Raw genomic sequence first — 24,314 nt, forward strand, 5'->3', positions numbered from 1 at the left:
ATAGGCTTACGTAAGTTGTTTAAGTTTACATAGCGGAAGAAATGCTTAGCGTCAAGACGTTAATGATGATGGATTTTTACCAAAAAGACTTCTCTTCCTATCCACATGACATACATTAGCAATAAACTGTTATTTCACGTAGTCTACAACACCTTCTCTTTTTCTTCTTTTTTTTTTCCCATTACGCTACCAGCACTTCACTATACTCAGTGTTGCTACTTCCAATAATTAATGTTATCATATTAGTTGAGATTTTTAATATGCATTGTTCCAGAAATGACTTGCTCGAATTAGCAAATAAAACCAGTAAGATCCACTAGCGTGATCCTAATAACGTTGCAACCTTATAAGGTCCACTAGCGAGATCATAATAACATTACAATCTTATAATGTTCACTAGCGTGACACTAATAACATAACAATCTTATAATGCCCACTAGCGTGATCATAACAACATTACAATCTTATAATATCCACTAGCGCGACACTAATAACATTACAATCTTATAATGCCCACTAGCGTGATCATAACAACATTACAATCTTATAATGCCCACTAGCGTGACACTAATAACATTACAATCTTATAATGCCTACTACCATGATCCTAATAACATTACAATCTTATAATGCCCACTAGCGTTATCCTAATAATATTACAATCTTATAATGCCCACTAGCGTTATCCTAATAATATTACAATCTTATAATGCCTACTAGCGTTATCCCAATAACATTACAATCTTATAATGCCCACTAGCGTGATCATAACAACATTACAATCTTATAATGCCCACTAGCGTGACACTAATAACATTACTATCTTATAATGCCTACTACCATGACCCTAATAACATTATAATCTTATAATGCCCACTAGCGTGGTCCTAACGACATTACAATTTTATGAGGTTCACTAGTGTGAAATCAATAACAGGTTTGTTTCATGAAGTTTTGTTGTCACCGACACGATGTTCTCCACTACAAACGTGTGTGGTTGGGGATCGAACCAGGACCCCCTCGCACGAAAGATGAGCGCTCCACTATAGAGCTAGAGTGGTCCCTATCGTTGTTAATGTTGGTATTTTTTAAAGCCATAATTATTATTTTAATACCAACCGTAATCTTACTGGGAAAATCATGCACTGTATGGCACCACTGATAATAGTGGTAGGTTCTTGATATTGAAGGACACTTCTAATAAATAAATATATATATATATATTTTATTTTTTTTCTTAGAGATGGTGACAATGTATCCGAGAAACTGAGCGTAAGAAAGCCATCTATCTTTAATATTTCGATGAATTTTTCTGTCTCCTACCTATCGTACGTATCAGCTGAGTCAATAAAAAGCATAGTCAAGGTCACCGGTATAAAAAAAAATACCAAGGCTATATCCACAATTCCTAACTCTTATTCTGGTTAAAAGTTTAAAAAAAAAACTATAAAAGACATCCATAACTGTCCCTCTCTTGCAAGGACACATTCTTCTTCAACATGAATTTTCGGTAAGTTTCCTACGTTGTTCTCTAGAACGGATAGCCAGACTTTCGATAAGAAAATAAATTTCAAGTAAAAATACGTATGAGTAATTTTCTTTAAGATAAACTTGCTTAGGACAAGATAAATTTTCTGGTATGCACTTATTTACTAAGACCGATCACGTGAATAAAGCTGAACGTTTTCGCTTCGTAATTGTATGGTTCCGGATTCGAACATCCGGGTGGTACTTCATATACAGAACTGCCCAATGTCCTCCATAAAACTTCATCCCAATCAATATTAATAAACGTTTCAGTATTAAACAGGTTCATACCACTGTATCTTGATCCTGCGTACACTAAAACTAGACCAAACTCTCAGCAGCAAGTCTTGGAGGGTGTAAGCCGACCAGCGAGCGATTTAGAATTGGAAAATACTAAAGTGGAAAATACAGTCCTTCACGATGGAGAACAATGTTTGGAGAAAGTACAGGGATTCAGAATTTTATATACCGTGATAAGTTCATGTGAACGTGTTGGTTGGACGTATAGAATCAAAATTAACTGTATCTCCTTTCCTCTTTATTTCTTTCTTTTTAATAACCTTTGTTCTATATAGCTTATAAAGCGAACTGGGAACCAATAAAAGAAAAAGTGACCATTGACCATTAGTAGGTACTTTTAAAAAAATACGGTTAAAGGATAATCAAGTCAGACAAAATTTAATTACCTTTAGTTGATGCCAAAATAAATAAATAATGACATGGGCGTAGCGTTTATGGAAGCTGTGGAAGCTCCGCTTCCACTGAATAAACACAATAATGCAATAATGACTTAAGATTAACGCATTAAATATTCAGACTATATTAAAAATAACAACTTCGCCAGAGTACAGACCTACGCTACGCCACTGATAATAATCTCGTCTCGATTTTCTTACATCTTTAGAGCGTATCCACGATTTTTTACAGCATATGTTCACATTTTTCCCCTCTAAAATTGGAGGAGTCACTTATATTAACATTTATAACATATTAAATGCAAACTGATCTACAGAAATTTTGTTAACCGAATTCAGAAGAAAACAAAGAAAATGAGAAAGAATTGAAAGTAGGAAAAAAAGGAACAATGAGGCAGAGGGTGAGGGACAAATTTAGAAAGGGAGATGAAAGGGATATGAATATATTGATCTAATAATGCTATTTACCTTTATAGTAATTTCTTACAAATTTCTGTATTTAAAAAATCGCACTGCGAGGAAAATCACAACAAAAAACTCCAGAAAAATCGTTTGAATCGATTAAATTGAGAAGAAAGAAATAACAATATTTGTGAAGCTTATCCCTAAAAGTGCTTGATGCCTCATTACTCGTTGTTTTGTAGTTGCTGGCTCACTAATGTAATTTGTATAACAATGTACGACATTCTTCAAGCCTACACATTACTGTGCAGTTGAGTATATGGGCATCTCTGCCTACAACAATGTTACATTTCTTTAGGTACACCCTATAGTGCGTAATGAGAATGCCTGCTGTCCATTTCAATAGCTCCCCTGCGGTTAATGAAGCAAGGAAGGAAGTAGGTCAGGTTTCCTTTCCCTGCGTCAATCCTGCAATATAGACTACCCACTTTGCTCTAGTGTCTTGTGGGTTTTATAGCGATAAGGATATAATACATGGTAAAAAACTAACTTGGTCACGCATAGCTTTTGTTCCTTTTCTTAAGTGGGATCTCAACAGATGTTTCTGCATGCGTGCAGAGAAAACGAAATAATATTTTCTAAAATTTCTTCTATGTTGCAGTATAGACTGAAAATTTTTCTTTCATTTTGTATGGTCTGCATGTCTGTGGTTGGAACTTCCTTCCCTCCATTTGATTCAGCTGCTCAACCAAATAATATTCTTTGTCTCGAAAGCAAGCATGTTTTTTGTTCTTAGAGATATATGTTTGTTTTTTTATTCTATTCATACCGTTTTTTCCCATCGTGCGTGACTCTAATATAAATTCTTACAAACTGGACATACTCATAATAAGGATATTTTATTATATTTGGAAGAAAATTGCTTCCCTTTTATTCATTCATATTCTTTGTTCGTTCCTTACAGAGTATCTGTCCACTTTCTTAATCAAGCATTTACCGAAGAGTGCTTCGACATACTTTTAACGATTAGTTACATGAAATTTTATATGATTGGGACAGGTAGTGAGTTTTTCCATTCCATTGGTTCTTCTAAACCATTATTGCAGTTTAGCGTCCCTTCCAGTATCGGGGTTATATGAGACATGGACATACAGTTTAAGGTGAATCCAAACCACCGTAATGCGTTTAATGTTCTCCCACTGGAAATCGAACCGGGTACCCCATACACCAAAGGCGTGGTCGCTAACCACTAGACCATCGGAGTGGGTTTGAAACTATTTATGCACTGTACGTAGCAAGAAAAAGTAGCATTTAGGAAAAAAGCTACAAACAGAGGACTAAACACTTTCGAAATATGGCAATGAAGGGCGCCTTTGCCTCATATTGTATACTGTAAATGTATTGAAAATTCGACGTCGATTTGGGGCACTATTTAATATTGTCCAATTGAGCTAACTTTATCGTGGGCTACTTTGGTCTGATATGGAACTATTTTAGAGAGTGAAGCTAAAGAAACACTCAGAAGTCGAAACACAAAGACCAACCTAATATATAAACAAACCTAATATATACATACGGTGTTTCAAAATGACACCGATAACGTTTGGGAGGCATTCCTGGCACTAAGATAAGGCAAAGAGTATAGACCAACCTGAGTACACAAATGATTCCTTTCGGAATTATAGGCTGCCGAAAACATGAAAAAATGAACTTTAAAGATCCATAGCTCCAAAACTATGGGACCTACCGCAGTCGGGTCAAGACTTCATTTAGGAACTAGCATGTGTCCTGTCTAAATATCCAAGTTTCAGAATCCTGCGGTACTTTCGCAACAATTTTTATAGAGGTAGTTGGTGAGTACTTCAAATTATATGCCCGTAGCAAAACCCCCTCTATAAAAATTGTTGTGTGAGTACCTCAGGATTCTGGAACATATATTTTTGGATAGCGCATACATTAGTTCCTAAGTGAAGACTTGACCCGACTACGGTAGATTCCGCAGTCTTGGAGCTATGGACCTTAAAAGTTCATTTTTTCATGTTTTCGGCAGCCTATAACTCCGAAAGGAACCATTTGTGCACCCAGATTAGTCTATACTTTTTGTCTTATCTTGGTGTCAGGAATCACCTCCCAAACGTTGTCGGATAGAGAGAGAGAGAGAGAGAGAGAGAGAGAGAGAGATGGATTTTTATATACACAACTTACTAGTGGCAGATTTTGAGGGAATTCACATCGGTAGAAATTAAACTATTTTCGATTCGAGTTGAAAAGAAATTTTACCTACAAAAAGAGTTTATTTTTACCAATGTTACTTTCCTCGTCATTCACCGCTGCAAGTTACATAGTTATAAAGTTTGGTGCGGTTGTATTGTAGTAATAACATATAGTGAAAAGGGAATGAAATCCAGCTAACAATTTGACAATTCCAGTGTTCACGTAGCAAAGATAGAAGGAAGTCAGAACTTATCAGAATGGCTGACACCGGTGAATGAACCCACAACATTCCTCTTAGAAGTTAATCGTCTGGCTCTCTATTCTATCTGTTTTACTTTTTAGCGTTATGTCTTATGTTACAATACACTACCAAAAGAAGAAGAAGAAGAATGTAGTGCACTCAGAAAAGTACAAAACTTACCGCTAAGAATCGATAGCTACGTGGGAATTTATTGGCTTTCTTAATAGGAGCACGGCTTTTACAATAAATTTTCAGTTTCTGTTTCTTCCTGGTCTTCCATTTTTCCATTTTTTTTTCGCGAAACCACTTTCCAACAAATAATAATGTGTCCATAAATTTAACCACTCTCTCCTCTCAGCCTTGTATGTCATGTTTTAAAGGGGAAATTCTCCTTTTCATATTTCATATATATTTTACCTTTTTCAGTGTTTTATCCTTGTTAATAACGTTGATTGGTTCACTATTTTCATGTTTAACGTTTCTTTTCAGTAGCGTCGAGGTTATATAACACGTAGACATATAACTTAACGTGGAATTCAAACCACATGACCTCTCACCGGGAACCGAATCCCAGTCTTTAGCTTCGAAGGCTTGAATGCTGACCACATAGCCACAAGAGAACTCGTTGTTAATGTTGATTGGTTAAGTATTTAAAGTCCTGTTTTAGTACCAAGGCTAATGGGACGGTACCTATATTTAGCCTAGCTCAGTGGTTCTGAACCGATGTGTCACGACACACTGGTGTGTCACGCAGTCCCCTAAGGCGTGTTGCAAAATTTTAGAATTTAAAAACTAAGAAGAACTTAATAATAATTAGTTAAAATCGAGACAGACTGTACCATTCAACACCGCCAGCGGTAGCAATAATGCTCAGTGTTATATAGAAAAATGGAATGAAAATGAAATGAAATCTTTGAGTTTTACGTCCATGGTTATGACGGATAGGCTAAAGGAGACGATTATGATGAGGGGCCGCGGTGGCTCAGTGGTAGAACGTTCACCTCTGGTGCTTGGGATCCCGGGTTCAAACCCTGCTCTCGCCAAGTGAGCTTTGTGGTGGACAAACACCGTGTGCATGGGTTTTCTCGGGGTTCTCCTGTTTCCTCCCACATTCTTTATTCCACCATTTCATTCATCTTTCATCATCATCGTCTCCTTTAGCCTAACCGGCATAACCGTAAAACTCAAAAAATTCATTTCATTTATGATTATGATGAGAAATGAATGAAAGGATGGAATGAAGAAAGTGGAAGGAAACGGGAAAATCCCGAGAAAACCCACGCATACGGTGTTTGTCCACCACAAAGCTCACTTGGCGCGACCTGGGATCGAACCAAGGACTCCATACACCAGAGATGAACGCTCTACCATTGCGCCACCGCGGCTTCAGAGTGCCATATAGAGTCATTATAAAAACTAATTGGTTTTACTATTATAATACATATTATTATTATTATTATTATTATTATTATTATTATTATTATTATTATTATTATTATTATTATTATTATTATTATTATTATTATTATTTATAATAAAAATATCAAACGTGTCGCGATGTCCTGAATGTTCAGTGAAATATGACGTCAGTCGAAAAAGGTTGGGAACCACTGGCGTAGCCGTATATTGACCAGAGGAGAGAACATGCAAGCCAAGATGTAGTACAAGCAAAAACCTGAGAACAACAGAACAAAGTCTTGTTTCGCATATTCATCCAACCACGTGCTAGACAAAAGGCCTCTCCAATGTTGCGATTGTTACACAAGATCACTGCACTTTCTCTACATGCTCTCCTGTCTCACTCTTTCCTTTAGCTTACTTGGCCTATTACTCTGCTCAATATGCAATTAGACTTAACGTGGATTCGAATTACTACTGGATTTAAGTTCGAGGCAAATATCTCTATCAAGTGTCCCGCATCGAACCCGGGGCTATTCGAACAGACAGAATGTGTCTTGGCCACGACCAGGCACACCCTCTTACAATATGTTTTTTTTTATTTTTTTTTATAGTACACCATTATGTCTTCCAAGAATCCTGTACATATCCACCGGACACAAATATAAGTGTGGTTTTATCAGTCGGTGGCTGTACTGTAATTGGGTATCATTCGGGCTTGAGCTCATTAACGTCAATTATGCTTACGTCATGTTAGACTTGCTCTCGCACGGGCTCTAACTCGCAATCCATAATAAGGCTCACGCTAGCTCAACTTCGGCCTCATGTACTTAATTGGGCTCGGGCTCGTTAAGGACTCGAGTTTACTATGCTCATGCTCGCGCACACCAACCTGAATTATACTCGTGTTCGCTCAGACTCAGGGTCTGGCTCGTTATCCATTTGAAGTTACGGCGCTCTTGTTCAGATGTGCTCGCAGTTAATTATTGAGATCTAGGCCAACTAAATCCGCAAGCCGATTCTGTAATGTGCTGATCACACATCAATTCAAAGCAGGTCATCTAATGGAATGTACGGTAATTTAGGATGGCAATTCTTCAGTTTTATCTTATTATTATTAGTATTATATCACAACTATCTTGATTATTGATTTAGTAATAACAGATTTTGAGGTCTAACTACACTGCTCGCCGTTAAAACTGACGCACGAAGAAAGAGACATAATAGGAAACCCAAATTCGCAGAATATGTACAACATGGAAGGATAAATAATTCATTATCACGACAACGCCGTGCAGCAGCAGAGCCGCAGGGTATGCCATCTAGTAAAGACCGACCACAGACCCATAGTTCAGTGCAAAGTTGGTATGCTATGAGTGTTTGCACATGGTCAGAAGATGTCTCGTTGTTGAATGCTGCAGTCCATGCAGCATTAGGCCTTTCAGCGGAATATCGCAAGTATGGTTTATCCTTCCGTGACATTCGTGCCCGTATTAGACGGAATACGGCCACAGCGCAGCGCACATGGACTCGATCGCTCCACGAAAGCACTACGAGATCACATTCCAATTTCCAATTACCGTGTCGTACTACAAGTCACGAAAACAGACGAATTGTGGTATGGTTCTGGTGGATCGGCCAGCCATATCTCGCACACTGGCGCAAGCACTGGAGGCTGCTGCAAGCAGCCAGTGTCCAACAAACAGTTCTACTTCATCTGGCAGAGTGAGGCGTATTTGTACGGCGTTCATTGCTGCAGCTTCCGCTGACTGCATAGCATATGAATGGGAGGCTATAATCATGTTTCGAACGTCACACTTGGAAAGAGGAACGGCGGGAGATCCTCATTTCAAACGAATCCCGCTTTTGTCTGCAGTATGATGATGGCCGTAGGCGGTACTAGACTGGGTGATGCCTGCATTTTGCATCGCCATGTCGGTCTGCACCGAATTTCATGGTGTGGGGTGCCATTAGATTCCATACTTTCTACACAGTGACAGATATTTAATGACCTGACCTAACAATATACTGACGTACTGGACCCGATTGTCGTCCTTTTAGTGCAGGTCTTGCATTGACTATATTCCAGCAGGATGACACGCGTCCTCATATTGCACGTACTGTCCTGCATTTCCTGGCTGACACAATGTTTCTCTGCTTCTTTGACCGGCGCGTTCTCCCGATCTCTCGCCGGTTGACAATCTGGTTGATGGTTGCACAACGCCTCTTACACCTGCGAACTCCGCCAGATACATGGCTTGCCATTCCCCCGGAGGACATTCACTCGATACCTTCCTGTGTTGCAGCCGTTCTAATCACCCAAAGTATGCCCTCAGGCTACTGACCGTCGCCAATTTCGCTCCACTGTCGCCACGTTGTGACATGTCGCACAGCAGTAATTTGAAACATTTTGTTTCTTGTACCATCAAGTGTCTGCCTACCAACTTTGGTGCTGCGATCTTGGTTCCTTCTTGGACTTACACTTTTAATGGCCAGCAGTGTACTTTAAATATACCAATTACATATTACTAGATTATATTATATTGTTGTATCTTACATAAATATAAAATGTGATAGTATCATACATTGGAGATCCAATGTACATAATTTATTTTTAAAAAATTAATATTTCTTCTTGTTCTACATATTAAAAATATGTAATGTTGGTAGAAAGTGTTATAATGTTACTGTATTGAGAAAAAATGTTTGTTCTTGTTGTGTTTATTGTGATAAATGTGAGTGAACAACATAACTGAACAAAAACAAACAAACAAACAAAAACTAAACTAACCAAAGCATCTTATATATATAAAAAAATAATAACAGTAATAAATAAAAGACAAATAACATGTTTCTATTTGTATGTTTTGACCTCTATGATTCGTGTCAAAAAGTCTGATGTCTTTGTTTACATCTGTCTGAAATCAACTGTTCGGCGAATACACTACACATCTTTATCTGGTGAAAAGAGACTTCCTGAACGAGATTGCATATTAGGATAAGCATCGGAGCATTAACAACAGAAAAAGGCTACTTCAATATATTAGTATTTTTTTTGTTACAAAAAGAGAAAACATTGCGTGAGTAATATCGCGATGGAACAAAGAACGAAAACTCTTTAAACACATGTAAAAAAAATATACTTTTAAAAAAATACACCGCTTTCCTCCCTAGGCTGTGAATCATGGGAACTCATGACGTCACATGTGGCGCGGAGGTCATTCAACCATGTTTTAAAGAGTAGTGGCAAAAATCCCGTTGGAAGATTTGACCGAGATCGTCACTCAGCTAGCGACATTATTATATACTCGCTCTTCTTCATCGTAAACGATCATTATTTCTTTCTCTCTCTCTCTCTTTGTACGCATGTGTCACGGGCGGTTCCTTAACCCCCTCCCTTCCCCGCGTAACATTGCCCTTAACGTATAAAGAGAGTCGTCTTTCTTTCCATATTTGACTGGCGTCGTTCTGTTCAGTGGCTTTTTTAGTCAGTTCTCTGTCCAGGCCAGATAGCGCCACTGTCAGCAAACAGTCCTACATTATTATAATAAAATGCATTCCGAGAAACGGTCTTGACCTTACATATTGACAATAGCACGAAATATTTATAAATATATACATTTGCTTACATGCAACTTTTTGTTTTCACGAAATACGATGTAAATAAGCATTCTATTAACGATTCTCCTACTACATCGTTATTCTTTAGTGGCAAATTTCTTGTGAAAACTAGGGTCCAGGGCTGCATTAACCCATAAGGAGGCCCGGGGCTTAAAAAAAAAAAAAAAAAAGGTTCATGCTGACTTACATTTTTGTGAAAGTACAGTAGAAAAGTTAAGGGAATATGTTTCATATTTTTGGTCATATTTTATCTTATGATGATGATTGTATCTTCATGATTCTTGTTAGATAGCCAGTTGAGATTTTGATCAGAGTGGAGGTCCCTGTCCCCTAAGCCCCCTTAATCCGGCCCTGCTAGGGTCTATTCATAGGATTTCGAAAAAAATTAAAATATTGAGAAAAGCAATGTGTATATGATTAAGATTTTGTTTTGGATCCTTTATGCAGTACCGAGGTTATGAAGAAGAAACGTAATCATGCAAGATCAGCCTTTTCACAATGTAAATCACTCACCACCACACTATCTCGCCTCCAAGAGACAGGACCACACCTCCTCCCCCCAATATATGATTTGTTGCAGAAACATCGTCATAAACACTCATCACTGAAGTCTAACATACACGTAAATTGAAGGAAACTTTTTTTTTTTTTACTACAGAAATGCCTAAACAGTGCTAGACACTTAGAGCCTTCGGAATCATACTGCACAACCTACAATGGGATCGAACTACGATCTTCTTGTACCAGAGATAAGAACTCTTCTCTCTACCCAGTTCGCCGTCATGTCCTCTTTCCTGGTGTGAAGTTCAGTCGTAACTTATATAGGCCATTTTCTACGGGGGAGAATTCACCATCTCTTCACATTGGGGGGTCTGCAGTGCCTTTAATCCACTATCGTTTTGAAATTTAATAAATAGTTATAACATGGCGATATCTGTACTTCGATGCAAAATTCAACTATTAAGCAGCAGCAGGAGTGGATAAGTTATTATGATTAAAAGCTTCGAAATTCCTTCATAAGATCCAGAGTTAAGCTGGAGCATACATATATCTATCTATTTTTTTTTTTATCTATGTATATAAGATCTAATGAAAAATGTTTATGGCCTTTGTTAAGCAGAAGTATTATTGACTGTATCTGCAACCTGTTCGCTCTTAACGTTTAACCGTTCTTTGAGTAGAAAAAAGAAGAAAACTAAACTGCATCAGGCAGCCCAAAGAGATTTTTAAAAGTTGAATATCCTTTGGGTTTATTATTAATATAGGGTCTAAGCAGAAGTGAAATGTGTGCTTGACGATGCCCATGAAACTCACTTGTCCCTTCATAGATATTAACTTGCCAGTAAGGGCGTGAACTATTCTATCATGCGATGTTAAGAATTTGCAAATTCAATGAGTATCTAATAAGTTTTCAATACTCTAGTAATGCCAAACGTCAGCCTTATAATTAAAAAAAAAAAAAAAAAAAAAAAAAAAAAAAAAAAAAAAACGGCGTGACAAACATCTTGGCATTTGAAGGCGGCGCTTCAAGTTCCCTTTAAATACTGCTAGTAAATCAGAGGCCACTGGTATTGCCACATTTATTTTGTACACATCCATGTCTATTCCCTATCACCTGATCACGCTGTAGTTTGTCTGCTTAGCCATAGCCACACCCCTTTACCACTTGACAACGTCGCGTCAGAGCTTGCGTTTTATTCGTTTAGCTGAAATGCCAAGATGTTTGTCACAGGCTTTAGGTAATAGAACAGGATAAATAATTCAATCTCTACCTCCAATTCTTTTCGAAATTCTTCATGTTGAAAGGTGTAACTTCGGGAGGTTACACTGAAGATTTCATTTAAATTTCAAATTCAAAGTTCATTTTTTATTATTTTTTAAAAAATATAATTGATTTATTCCAATTTAACTTCTCCTTTACTCGTCTTTTTTTTTTTTTTTTTTTTTAAGTGATACATAAGAGTACATGACTGAAACCAAGTGCCAAAGTTTATCTACGTATAATACTTGTGTACAGGTACTATACATAATTCAATCTATTGTAAATAGCCTATACCTAACGAGCCAGTTGTAAAAGCATCAAACAAATCCCGTGTAATATTTTAAACTTCTTACATATTTATAATTGAATAATGTTTTTTCTTATCATATATTCGTGATAATGACACACGTTGGCTGGTGGCCGAAGCTATTTATAATCCTGAACTTTAAAAAAGATTATTTTCTAAAATATAAACAGTAACACAAAGACTTTGTTGCATGCAACGAGTGAACGAGAGTATTAACATAATTTTGACATGTGTGCATCCATCTAATACAACATTTTCCTCGTTAACCCTTGGTCTTCGAACACTGCTTGACCTTTCATTGTTAGAAGGAATTCATTGTACTTTGTCTGTCTGTTGCAGGATTTTTCCATCTACTTGGAACTTTGTACTTCTTTCTTTTTTATTGTCTACACATTTTTTTAAGGGTTATAAACAAAAGAACGACATGTTTAGTACAACAAATAAGGAATAGATTAAACACATACGCGCCGCCAGAAACTTACAAAAGGGGGAAGAACAAATGAAGCTGTTTTCTTTAGTTTTATGTAGCACCGTTATTAAAGGTTGGGAAGACAAAAATAATGATGATTTTTGATCGAAGCAATATTAATTAGGGAGGAAAGCAACTGTAGAAGGGAAAGAAGAAACTGTTATGCAAATTGTAGGAGGGAAAAAATTAAACAAGCGACTACGTAGTTTCCAGTACCTAGGTTATAGTATCAACTAGTTTGAACGCTCATTCTTTGCACGGGGAGAAAACGTTTACGAAAGAATTTGAACCCCTTCCCTCTGTAGAATACGCATTTCAGTTAGTGTTACCCCTGTTGTGTAGACAACCAACATTGTTTTGTGGTTCGAAGTGTTGCCTAATCTGGTAGGGGCTGTTGTTAACGTTAACCCCTTACCTACCCGCAACCTTAGGGGTGTCATAACTAACATTTTTTTTTTCATATTGTAAGTCATATGTATGGTTGAAATTGCTCCAGGCATTTCAAAGTAAGATAAAAGATGAAGGCATGAAGTGTGAATGTAAAATAAAATAAAAAATAAGAATGACAAGGGAAACATTTAGGAAGAAGAATAGTATACTTTGTGATCTAATAAAGACTTACGAAAAAAAAATAGATTCGTAAAAATGCTTCATGTAGAATACAATACTCCACACGAAGTGTTTCTATGAGTATCTTTCGGAACTACGGTGGCTCAGTGGCAGAGCGTTCACCTCTGGTTCATGGAGTCCTCAGTCCGATTCCAGCTCGTGCCAAGTGAATTTTGTGGTGGACAAACACCGTCTGTGTGGGTTTTCTCGAGGTTCTTCCGTTTCCACCCAATTTCTTCATTCCACCATTTAATCCATTTGTTATCATCACTGTTTCCTTTAACCTAGCCGGGCGGCATAACTGTGGACGTAATACTTAAAGATTTCATTTCATTTCATGAGTCTCTTTTTTAACTCTTTATGGGGTAGAAGCAGGGGTCAGTGGCATGATCCTGTACTCTATAGCTATCTTGAAAGCGAAATAGTGTGGTGGGGAACGGGACTATATTGTGCCTGCCAAGTGTACCAGATTCAAACACCCATCGTGGTTCGGTGCCGAAGGTAATAGTAGGTCTCATCTTTGATAGCCTTGGTGTTGCATAAAAGGGAACTCTATGGGCCAGAAGCAGGGACGCTACATAAAGGAGACGAAAAAACTGGAGACAGTCGAAATGTTAGTATGATGAATTATATAGCTATATCAACATCGAAAAATCGAAAGTCATGAGACTATCCCGTGGAAACGCGCCCTTACCGGTCAGAGTAGAACAAAGACAACTTGATAATTTCAAGCATCTGGGAAGTATTTTGACGAGAGACGCTTACTCCACCAAACAGGTCGGGATCAAGAATTGTCGTAGCCAAATGTTAGACATAGGGAGAAGTTGGTCAGGTGCTATATATGGAGCAATGGACTGCATAGTTCAAAGACTTGGACATTACGGAAGTTAGAGAAGAAATATTTAGAGAGCTTCGAAATGTGGTGTTGGAGGAAGAAGTAGAAGATAAAATGAACAGAGAAAGAGAGTAACAAACGAAGATGTTTTTAAAACGGATAGGAGAGAAGAGTACAATTTTAGCCAGCATCCTTCGTAGGAAGACCAATTGGATTGGACAAATTTTGTGAAGAAATTGTCTCGTTCATACCGCCATAGAGGAAAAGATGGAAGGAAAGCGAAGAATAGGAGGAAGAAAGACACAACTGATCGATGGTTTGAAAAACGGAACAAAATATTGGGGGTTGAACGAAAATAAAAATGGAGATATATTAGGAATAATAAGGAAGAAAATAACAATATCAGATGCAATTCGTTGACAGAAGGTTCGATGTAAGGAAAAATGGAAGAGGCTATAGTTGTTAGATTATATTAAAACAGAAAATTATTACGTGAAGAGATTATCTCAGTGGTGTATGGAAGCTTTTTAGTTTTTTTTTTTTTTTTTGCAAGGGATTGTCACTAATGATAGAATACCTGATGATGATGATGATGATATTTTTTGGACTGTGAATTAAGAAAGCCTCCAGCTTCAACATACTCCTCTTCAGTAGAGTCAATCAACAAATCCAATAACAATCCCTGGAGAAGATTTAACAGCAAGAAAACCCATCCATCAGAGAAGAAACGGCTCCAAGGAGAGTCAACAGGACTATTTAATCACAAGCTGTCAACAAGGAAAGCACCTCACACAAGAAGCCATAATATATATAAAAAGGGCTGCGATCATCTTACATCAAAATTATTCACTTCAAAACAAAACAAAGAAAGAGAAACATTTTTCATCATACGAAACAAACTGTTCAATCTACCACAGAAACAATAATTTAAAAAAATGGGTGACATTCAGTGGCGTTCGCAAAGTGGGAGTTTCCGGGTTTTAACACCCTTTTCGACAAAATATTTTGAAAACTAAGAATTTAATTTAATTTCGCTTCTCCACCTTTTTATTAAAGCTCCCCAATTTCTACTCTTCAACACATTTTTTTTTTTGCCGCAGGGGTAAGAAACTGGCCTTCCTACTCCTGCTTTACTGGCCTCTCTTTACCTTTCAATCCAGTAATTTCATTTCCGCATCAAAGACGCCTAGTCCTAAACTTTATGGTTATCTACGACTCCTAACAACTTTATTTCCATTAACATCTTTTCCAAGGCCCCACCTTCAGAATCAGATACTTATATACGTATTATTCTACCTCAGAAAATGTATAACTCATTAAGTTAAAATGGCACTGAGATATTTTCTTTTTCATTTCACATCTTTTTTTAATGGATGAATGCCAACCCGGCGAGTGACGACATCCTTTTGTTCTCTATGCACTGTATATTAAATGTAATTACTCTGATTACATTTTTGAAACACGCCAGACATCAACAGCTGTGTATTCTATAAGTAAACCTACACAACCTGTTGCATCATTTGCTGTCTGTAAAAACTAAACAAAACATCAGGCAAATTAAACTTTTTATACCATTAACAAACATAATAATAATAATTATTATTATAAGTATACTATAGATCACTGGTTCTCAATCTAATTCATATCACGACCCCCATTTTATTACATCCTCTTGCCAGCGACCCCCTTATAATTTCTGGTTTGTAATAAGCTTGTGTGGGATTTTTAACATCCTATTGCGGAAACCTCATGAAATCCATCTATTTCTATAATAGTAGAATCTATTTCTTGTATATAGTGGGTACAATAACTTATCTAAAACGAATGGATTAAAACCAAATTTGGTCCGTTCATTCATATTACAAATATTAAATCAGATCCATCATACTGTTTCAAAATGGAGGCCATTTGAAAATTTGAAAAATTTCAAAAGAATATTTAAAAATATTTTTCCGGTATTAGGTTCTAATTATATTTATCTCTTCCGCTTATCTTCGCGACCCCCATAAAACTCTCTCGCGACCCCCACGTTGAGAAACTCTGTAATAGATGAAAATTTTTATTTAAGATATTCCATTTAAAAAAAAATAATGAAATGACTTTTAATTAAGAGTTCAGCTAATTATCTCTTGATTACACAACCAATTCAGTCAATTGTCTCATACGGAAAATTTCATTCAAATATTCAATAAAGGTTAAAAAGAAAAAGGAATAAATATGAAGAAAAGAGAAAGAAAAAATGAAAAAGAAAGGAGAAAAGAAAACGCTAATAGACACTAACTGTTGAAGAGATAACAGTTTCATTTTTCAAATAACGTCACTATACTATGCCTAAGTCGTTCTTCTTCTTCCCTTCGTTTTGCTTTATCATTATTGGTCAGAAGATAATGAACGAAAACAGAATCTGATTTCCAATTGGAGTGTCCGCACTTCGGATACCACGTTAAATTCTGTTTGACCCCTGGTTTCATTAATATTTATCATATAGTTCAATCATTATTTCACTAACACTATATATATATATATATATAACTAGGGCCCGGATAATTATGTACTAAAAACAATGAAAATATGTACATATATATGCACATAAAATCTCAAAAATATGTAATAAAACTCTTCCAAAAGAGCAAAATATGTAAAATGAAAATACCAGCATTTTCTATTACGTTTTCTACATTTCATGTGGTAAATACAATATTTATTCAATTACAATGTTTACTATCTTCTACTTTTCCAGCATGATCTCCGCAACACTAAGAAACAGAATGAGTTTCAAATTTTCAGTCGGAAAACTTATCTTGTTATCGCGTATAAAAGAGTTTCTATGCACTAAATGGTCTTTCACTTCACACAAAGTCTTGCTGCATATTTATACTTTCAGAAAGCCGAAGATCGTTCAACTGTACATTACGGGAGATTCTAGAACACTGGCCCGCCCATCTGTACAACGGATACTAACCTAACCTAACCTAACATAGCCTAACCTCCCAAATCTCTAATTAATCTTAATTAACCTTTTTTAGGAATTTTCACGAAAACTTTGTTTATGCCATTGTACTTCTAATGGGCGTCCAGCGTTATAGAACCTTCCCGTATATTACACACTCAAAACATTTTAGTAAAAAATATCGTGAAAAACAAAACATTCTCAATTAGTCATTTCACTATTTCAACAGACGATCTCCGTAACGGCAAGGAACGAAAATGTTTCAAATTTTCAAACACAAAACCTCTCCTATTATCACGCAACAGAGCTTTGTATTGACTAAACGATCGTTCAACATCACACGAAGTAATTGGTGCATACTTAAACTTGCACAAATCAGAAGGTGGTATTCAATAGCCACGACATCGGATTTAGCTTCATTTAACACTCCACTAATAGCACAGATTGTCTTATAGCCTGAATTTTTCTCCAAAACGAAAGCTATCTTCTTATTCACTGCATCCCCAACCGATCCTTTTACACCTACCAGGGAAGCAACTGTTGAGCGAACAATTTCAAGATTGTCTGAAAGGCTAGATGATGATTTCTCCAAGGATTCAATAGTACTACTGAGACACGAAAAATTGCTCTGAATGTAGGCAATATCATGCTTCAACTTCCCGTCATCAAACATTTGTTTCGCTATTTCTATGGAAGATGCATCTTCAGATTCAAAATGTTGTAACATTTGTTTCACTGCATCAAAGTTCGTAGCATAGTAACACACAGCACCAATCCACCTTCCCCACCTCCTTAGTACCGGCTGAGGAGGAAGAGGTAGTTCAGGGAAGAGTTCTTTAAATTTCTCAACTCTACTGGGAGCCTTCAAAAATAGCATCTTTCTATTTGAAATTAATGCATCCACATGTGAAAATCTAGAACGAACAAATTCGTGGGCAAGACAACTTAGATGTAACAGCTTCGGATACAATGCTTGCAAAGCTTCTGCAGCTCTGCACATGTACGGTGCTGCATCAGTCACTAGAAGGAAGACATTGTTATGCTTGATACCATCAGGCCACGAAAGTTCCGTAGCATCATTAAAGAGTTTTGAAATGGCTTGATGGTTGCATCACGGCAACAAATCACTAGTTAACAGGATAGGCTTGCTGACTTCATTATCTTTCAACAAACCCATTACAACATTACCAACATGTTGCCCCTCTACATCAGTTGTTTCGTCAATTGACACCCAAATAGGACCATCATCGATTTCCCCACGAATAGAGTTCATTGTTTCCACATATAAATCAGGCACGTAATGCTTTCTGATTGTAGATTCATCTGGAACTGTTTCGTGTGTGTATTGTTGCATAAATTCACGAAGTACTGTATTGTTGAGTTTCCAAATAGGGATATCAGCATATACTATAGCATTGCACAGATCACTTGAAAACTGACACTTCCGTGGTCCTGGACTACTTTGAGCTTGAGATTCAGTTACTAGCAACTGCTTTTGTGGTTTAGGTTTTGAAGCTCGGGTATGATGACGTGATGTGGATATGTGTTGCACAACTTGGGAACGTTGAGCGCATGAGACACCCTTCTCACAAACGTGGCAATAAAGCACTCTTCCATCGGTGGAAAAATGCTCAAACTCTTCCGTGAAATGCTTAAGTCTTATTGACAACGGGGTTTTATCGTTTGGCATCTTGGAAACAGGATTTGCTGACAGCACAGGAGATTAAATATTCGATAAAATAGCTCACACTTTCCCTACGACATGCGTTATGGCGGCAGGCGCTTCACTTTTGACAATCAAGACTTCAGTGTTACCAATAGCGTGAATGCAAACTTCCCGATCTGATTTAATATTTTTCGCCGAAGGGAAATATTAGTGGGGCGAGTTTGCGACAAAAAGACGATAGGCAATCGTAAAACAACGTCGAGATAGTAATTCGATTGAATTATTAATCTCACGTAAGGATGTGAGCGCTACTACCGCGACTGAGAGTGTACAATTGCTAATCAAATCAGGTTGTGTCCAACTCTCCCTACCAATCCGCCAAACTACGCTTCAATACTATTTTAAAAGGGTGTAACGCAGTGAAACAATAAATAAATAAATAAAAATTAAGCAAGCGCTTTAAATTCAAAGAGAGGTGAGTGTTTTCTTCTTTTCAAAGTCTATTGTTGAACAGTTTTTGTATGAAAAATCCTTATAAAACATGAAAATATCAAGAAATATGTAAAATTGTGTGCTCATGAGTAAAATATGTAATTATATGTACATAGGTGTAAAATATGTAAATATATGTACTTTCAAATGGGTGTTTTTAGGCACTACGGGTCACAAATGACATTATTACACTGATTTGGTATAAAAATATAACCCATACAAAAATATGTAATTAAATAATTATCCGGGCCCTATATATAACTATAAAAAAATATTAAAAACACCTTGTAAGCTACACAGATCAACCCTTTACGGTCAACGATAATGAACTTGATGCTAGAAAATATCTTAATGAAACGTTAAATAACAGTTCCCTAGTAGCAAGAAAGCTTCGGCCCGTTAGTGCGTGCTTGGCTTTTGGCTTTCTACGCTTGCTCTTGAAACGCATGCTTTCATACTATCTGCCTTTTCTTGTACTCGCAAGCTATGCTCTAGACCCTTCGCAGAGCGTCGTAGCATCACTGGCCGTTGATTGGTTATTGACTTGACTTGACTTGACTTGTAAAAGGCTTGCGTCAATCTTGAATGGAACACTGAATGCAAGGTTGCCCCACGTAACTTCTTTACTGGGATCCAGCTTGCAGCATGCTTGACGTTTTCTAATCAAGCTGGATGCAAACTTGGCCGACGTGCAATTCAAACTTACAGCAACCAATTTGCAAATTGCCTCTGCTACTAGGGTTAAGAAGAAACAACTCGGCCTATTCCTTTTAACAGTCGTTAGCCAAACTGGCGACACGGGACACTGACAAATTTCTAAAGCAACTAAGTGTTGATTGGAACGTCAAATTTAAAAGCAGCTCATGTTTTTGGAGTCGCTGAGATGAGCAGTAACAGTTGCGATGCCGTTTAAATCCAAATTCAGCTCCGAAACTTGGGGAAGGGAAAGGGAGATATACAAGGTGTCTCAAAAGTCCCCTGACATAGGGTGACTCTGTTATTATTAGAGTTACAAAAATGTAAGAGGGAAAACCATCTCCAAATATGGCGTTTTCAATCTCAAGTGAAGGATTTTTTAAAAAGGACAAGCCTTTTGAGGCGTATACTGTTTATGCGCCCAATATTAAATGAAAATGCAACGTTGCCATTTACCTGGACCCATAAGTGAATGAAGTTACTGTTTGAAACGGGGGTTAGCCATCGACAAGTTAGTGTAAAACACAGTTACTTCATACAATTATGTTGTGGGTCCAGGTAAATGGCAACGTTGCATTTTCATTAAACATTGGGCGCATAAAGAGTGTACAGCTCAAACGCCTCGTCCGATTTTTTTTAAACCTTCACTTTAGATTGAAAACATCATATTTGGAGACATTTTCCGCTCTTACATTTTGCTGTTACCCTATGTGAGGACTTTTGAAACACACTGTACAAAAATGATCGAAAATGAACGATATTATTGTCGAATCCATAGTTTTCGGATACATTGAGATACACAGTGATACTTCAGACGCCGTTTAAATCCAAATTTCATCCCCCATTAGTACTTCTAAGGGGGGATCCGGCGTCATGTAAAAATAATTTAAAATGACCGATATTAGTGTCGAATTCATAGTTTTCGAGGTTCCTAGATGGATTGGTGACATTTTTGGTACCCTTTATGCCCAAAATGAAACGTATTCTCTCCGTGAGAAGAACGGGTGTTCTTTTAGTTAATATATTAAAAGGGCACTCAGATATGTATCTAAGCGTGGGCACTTTTTACCAATAGAATGGCCGTTAATTTTGATTTACACAACGCTACCCGTTTTTGAGTATTAAATATCGTTAGGTAGTAAAATTCCAATGTTGCTATTGCTGTTACATTTTGCTCTATATTAAAAAGAGGAGAGACTGTCTTTGAAAATTGCGGGTGGCAACTGTTATAAATCAGGCTGCTCCTTTGCGTTCAGAAGCTCAATGATGTGTGTGTGTGTGCATCAGCTCAGTAACACAGTTGGCAGTTGTTCAACGTTACCAAAACAAGCAGAAGGCAAGGACTCTCTCTCTCTTGTGATGCATCCATTACGTAACACTAAAAACAAAGGCACCTGTATGGACGTCAATGGAGATTGCTTCACACCTCGGGAACAGGTAGCAAACTAACTAACTAGCTAACTCTTTTTCAACAGCTCACCGCTAGATGGATGGTTGTCATTTGACGACGGAAGGTTTCTATTATTATTATTAGAAGCAAGCATCACATCACACCACACACGTCACCTGTCAACCTTGTGATAAGAAATATAGGTGTTTTCAGGGTCACTTATCTCCTGTTCAAGTGTTGATGCGTTCCTGGGGCACGTTCAAGGCCACATTTATTCGTAGGTCAACAGGTATGCTGTTTTAAAATACATGATAAACTTTCTTTTATTATAAAACACATGATTTGAGAGGATGGAGAAAAGCAGTTGCTTTTTTTGTTTCTTCAAATAGTAACTCCGAAATGTAAAAGCGAAGCAAGGAAAATATCAAATAAAGGCTTACTCTCAAGACTACTTACTACACTTGGTATTATTGGGTCCATTGGCCATCTTTCTGTGTTGATTTCACTTGGGAAGCATACCTTGAACTATAAAACTAACATGGGTAATGAAGGCTGGACCAAGGGGAGGATATGAGGGTCAGATTCAGCCGCAATTCTCAAGATGATTATTCGGATAAAATGGTATTTCATGTAATATTACCCACGAAACGAGAACTTTACATTTATAAATTCGAGACAAAACGAGAAATTTCACACAACCCTCGTAAGCAACATTAGTTCACCCGAATGTTAGATTTTAAACACTAAGTGTCACATGATTTTAGTGTCACATTTTTATTATTTTATTATTTTATTTTAGTGTCACATGATTCATAGTTTTAAAAAGTATACATTAATAAAGTAAGTGTACGAACGCAATGAAGAGTATTTATCAACTTTAAAGATACGCAAGTCACTACACAATTTTCTTCAATAAAAAATATCGTTTACATATTGTTTATACCGAGGCCTTTCGTGACGCGGAAGAATTCTGATAACTAACTAAAGTAACTAACTCTATGGCCTATGGTGCCAGGAGGTTCAATGCCGCGTTCACAGAAGTACTCAATTGACTTCTATCCTTAGTCAACTGAATCCAGTTTCTTCTTTGTATTAGGCCGGTAGCCAGTTCAAAAATGTAGGGAGGGGGCCGGCCGAAGTTAGGGGGCCCGATCCAACCATATTATAGTTCATTTGCAAGCCTACCGTGAAAATTTTAAGGGGCAGCGAAAATTTATGGGGAACTCGGCCCCCCTAGACCCCTCCTGAATACGGGCCTGCTTTGTATTCCTATTTCTGCGAGATCCATCTTAATATTGTCCTCCCATCTGCGCCTAGGTCTTCCTAATGGTCATTTTCCGATTGGACTTATAGTTAAAACTTTTGGAAGTATTTCTAGTTTCTTCCATTCTGCCCACGCGACCTCCCCACCTGAGCCTCCTAGACTTGATGACCCTAATAATGTTTGTTAAACCGTATAAATTATGTAGTTGCTGGTTATGAAGTTTTCGCCATTTCCCATTCCCGTTTCTCTTGGGTTCGAATATTCGTCTCAGGATCTTACTCTCAAATACTTTCAGTCTACGTTCTTCCCTCAGACTAAGGACCAAGTTTCGCAACCATACAGAACAAAATGCGTGATTATCGTTTTATATATTTTAAGCTTCAAATTCCTCGACAGAATTCGCAACGAACAAGAGATTCTGAACTGAATAATAACACAAAATCCCTGCTTTTAGTCGATATTAAATTTCTTCGTGAATTCTGTTAACTTGTAGATGAAATAAAGAAAAGAAAATCGGGGCGTAAAAAAAAAAAAAAAAAAAAAAAAATCTGAACAAAACTTTACAAAATGAGGCAAGAAATTTTCCGGGACGAAACCTGAAAAGCTTTCCCGCGATTCGAGAGACGAGACGAGAAGTTTTTTTCGATAATTGAGACGAAACGAGGCACCTACAAAATTTACAAGATGAGATCAATAGTAGTATAGTTTTTCACGTTTTCGGCACCATATAACAATGAAACTGTGCACTTCCGACCACAGATCCGCAAATGTAGATGAACTTTTTTTCTTGTTTTGATGTGAGAAATCTATTCCCAAAATATCGTGACAATTTTTGTAACACCCTGTATATACCGCTCTGTGGCTATGATTCAGAGTTCATCACTTTGCAACTTGAGCTTCATTCGGACTGAGGCTCCCGAACACTAATTTCAATGACGCCCCTCGCATTTGCTCCAGCTGAGGCTCACCATATAACATTGAGGCTCGCGTTCCCTCGATCACACTCTCATTAACCTCACTTAGATCATTCTCATTAAATGCTCGGACTCACTCTCTCTTAAATGGAGGGGGCCGCGGTGGCTCAGTGGTAGAGCGTTCATCTCTGGTGCTTGGGGTCCCGGGTTCGATCCCAGCCCCCGCCAAGTGAACCTTGTGGTGGACACACACCGTGTGCGTGGGTTTTCTCGGGGTTCTCCCGTTTCCTCCCGCTTTCTTCATTCCACCATTTTATTCATTATTCATCATCACCGTCTCCTTTAGCTTAACCGGCATAAGCGTGGGACGTAAAACTCAAAGATTTCATTTCATTTTTTCTCTTAAATGGACTCGCACTCATTCGCTTAATTGGGACTCGTCGGTCTCATATTATACAGTTGGTCCATGCCTCATATACCCTCGGAGCTGAGAATATACGTTAAATTGCGAACGAAGAAAAAAAGTTCACAGAAAAGTAAAGGAAATATATATGTGTGTGCCTGCATGTCATTTCAATTTCAACCCTCCAAGAACACTTATAAACTCATAAACTCGGAAGTAGGTGTTATCATCAGGTAATAAGGGATTCACACCTAGCTACACGTACTTTAGAGTATATTAGGAACAAAAGGCCTCGAGTTGTATCACGTGAAAAGCAATCATTAAGTCCTACATTTGATAACACACAAGACATTGCAACGGGGACTTCCTGGCAGCGTGCCCGTTGACACAAATAACAGCGGACAGAATACATATAATTTACTTAGCAACACTAAGTACACGGTGGAGTGTATATATAAA

General features: G+C 37.5%; 1 protein-coding gene across 1 annotated transcript in view; it reads right to left on the reverse strand.

Moving 5' to 3' along the window:
- Glut4EF (Glucose transporter 4 enhancer factor) overlaps positions 1–24,314 on the reverse strand; it is a 232,949-nt gene that overhangs the window by 65,378 nt on the left and 143,257 nt on the right. The window lies entirely within an intron of this gene.

Source organism: Thermobia domestica, chromosome 8 (genome assembly GCF_964235325.1).
Source record: "Thermobia domestica chromosome 8, izTheDome1.hap1.1, whole genome shotgun sequence".
In the NCBI taxonomy this organism is placed as follows: domain Eukaryota; kingdom Metazoa; phylum Arthropoda; class Insecta; order Zygentoma; family Lepismatidae; genus Thermobia; species Thermobia domestica.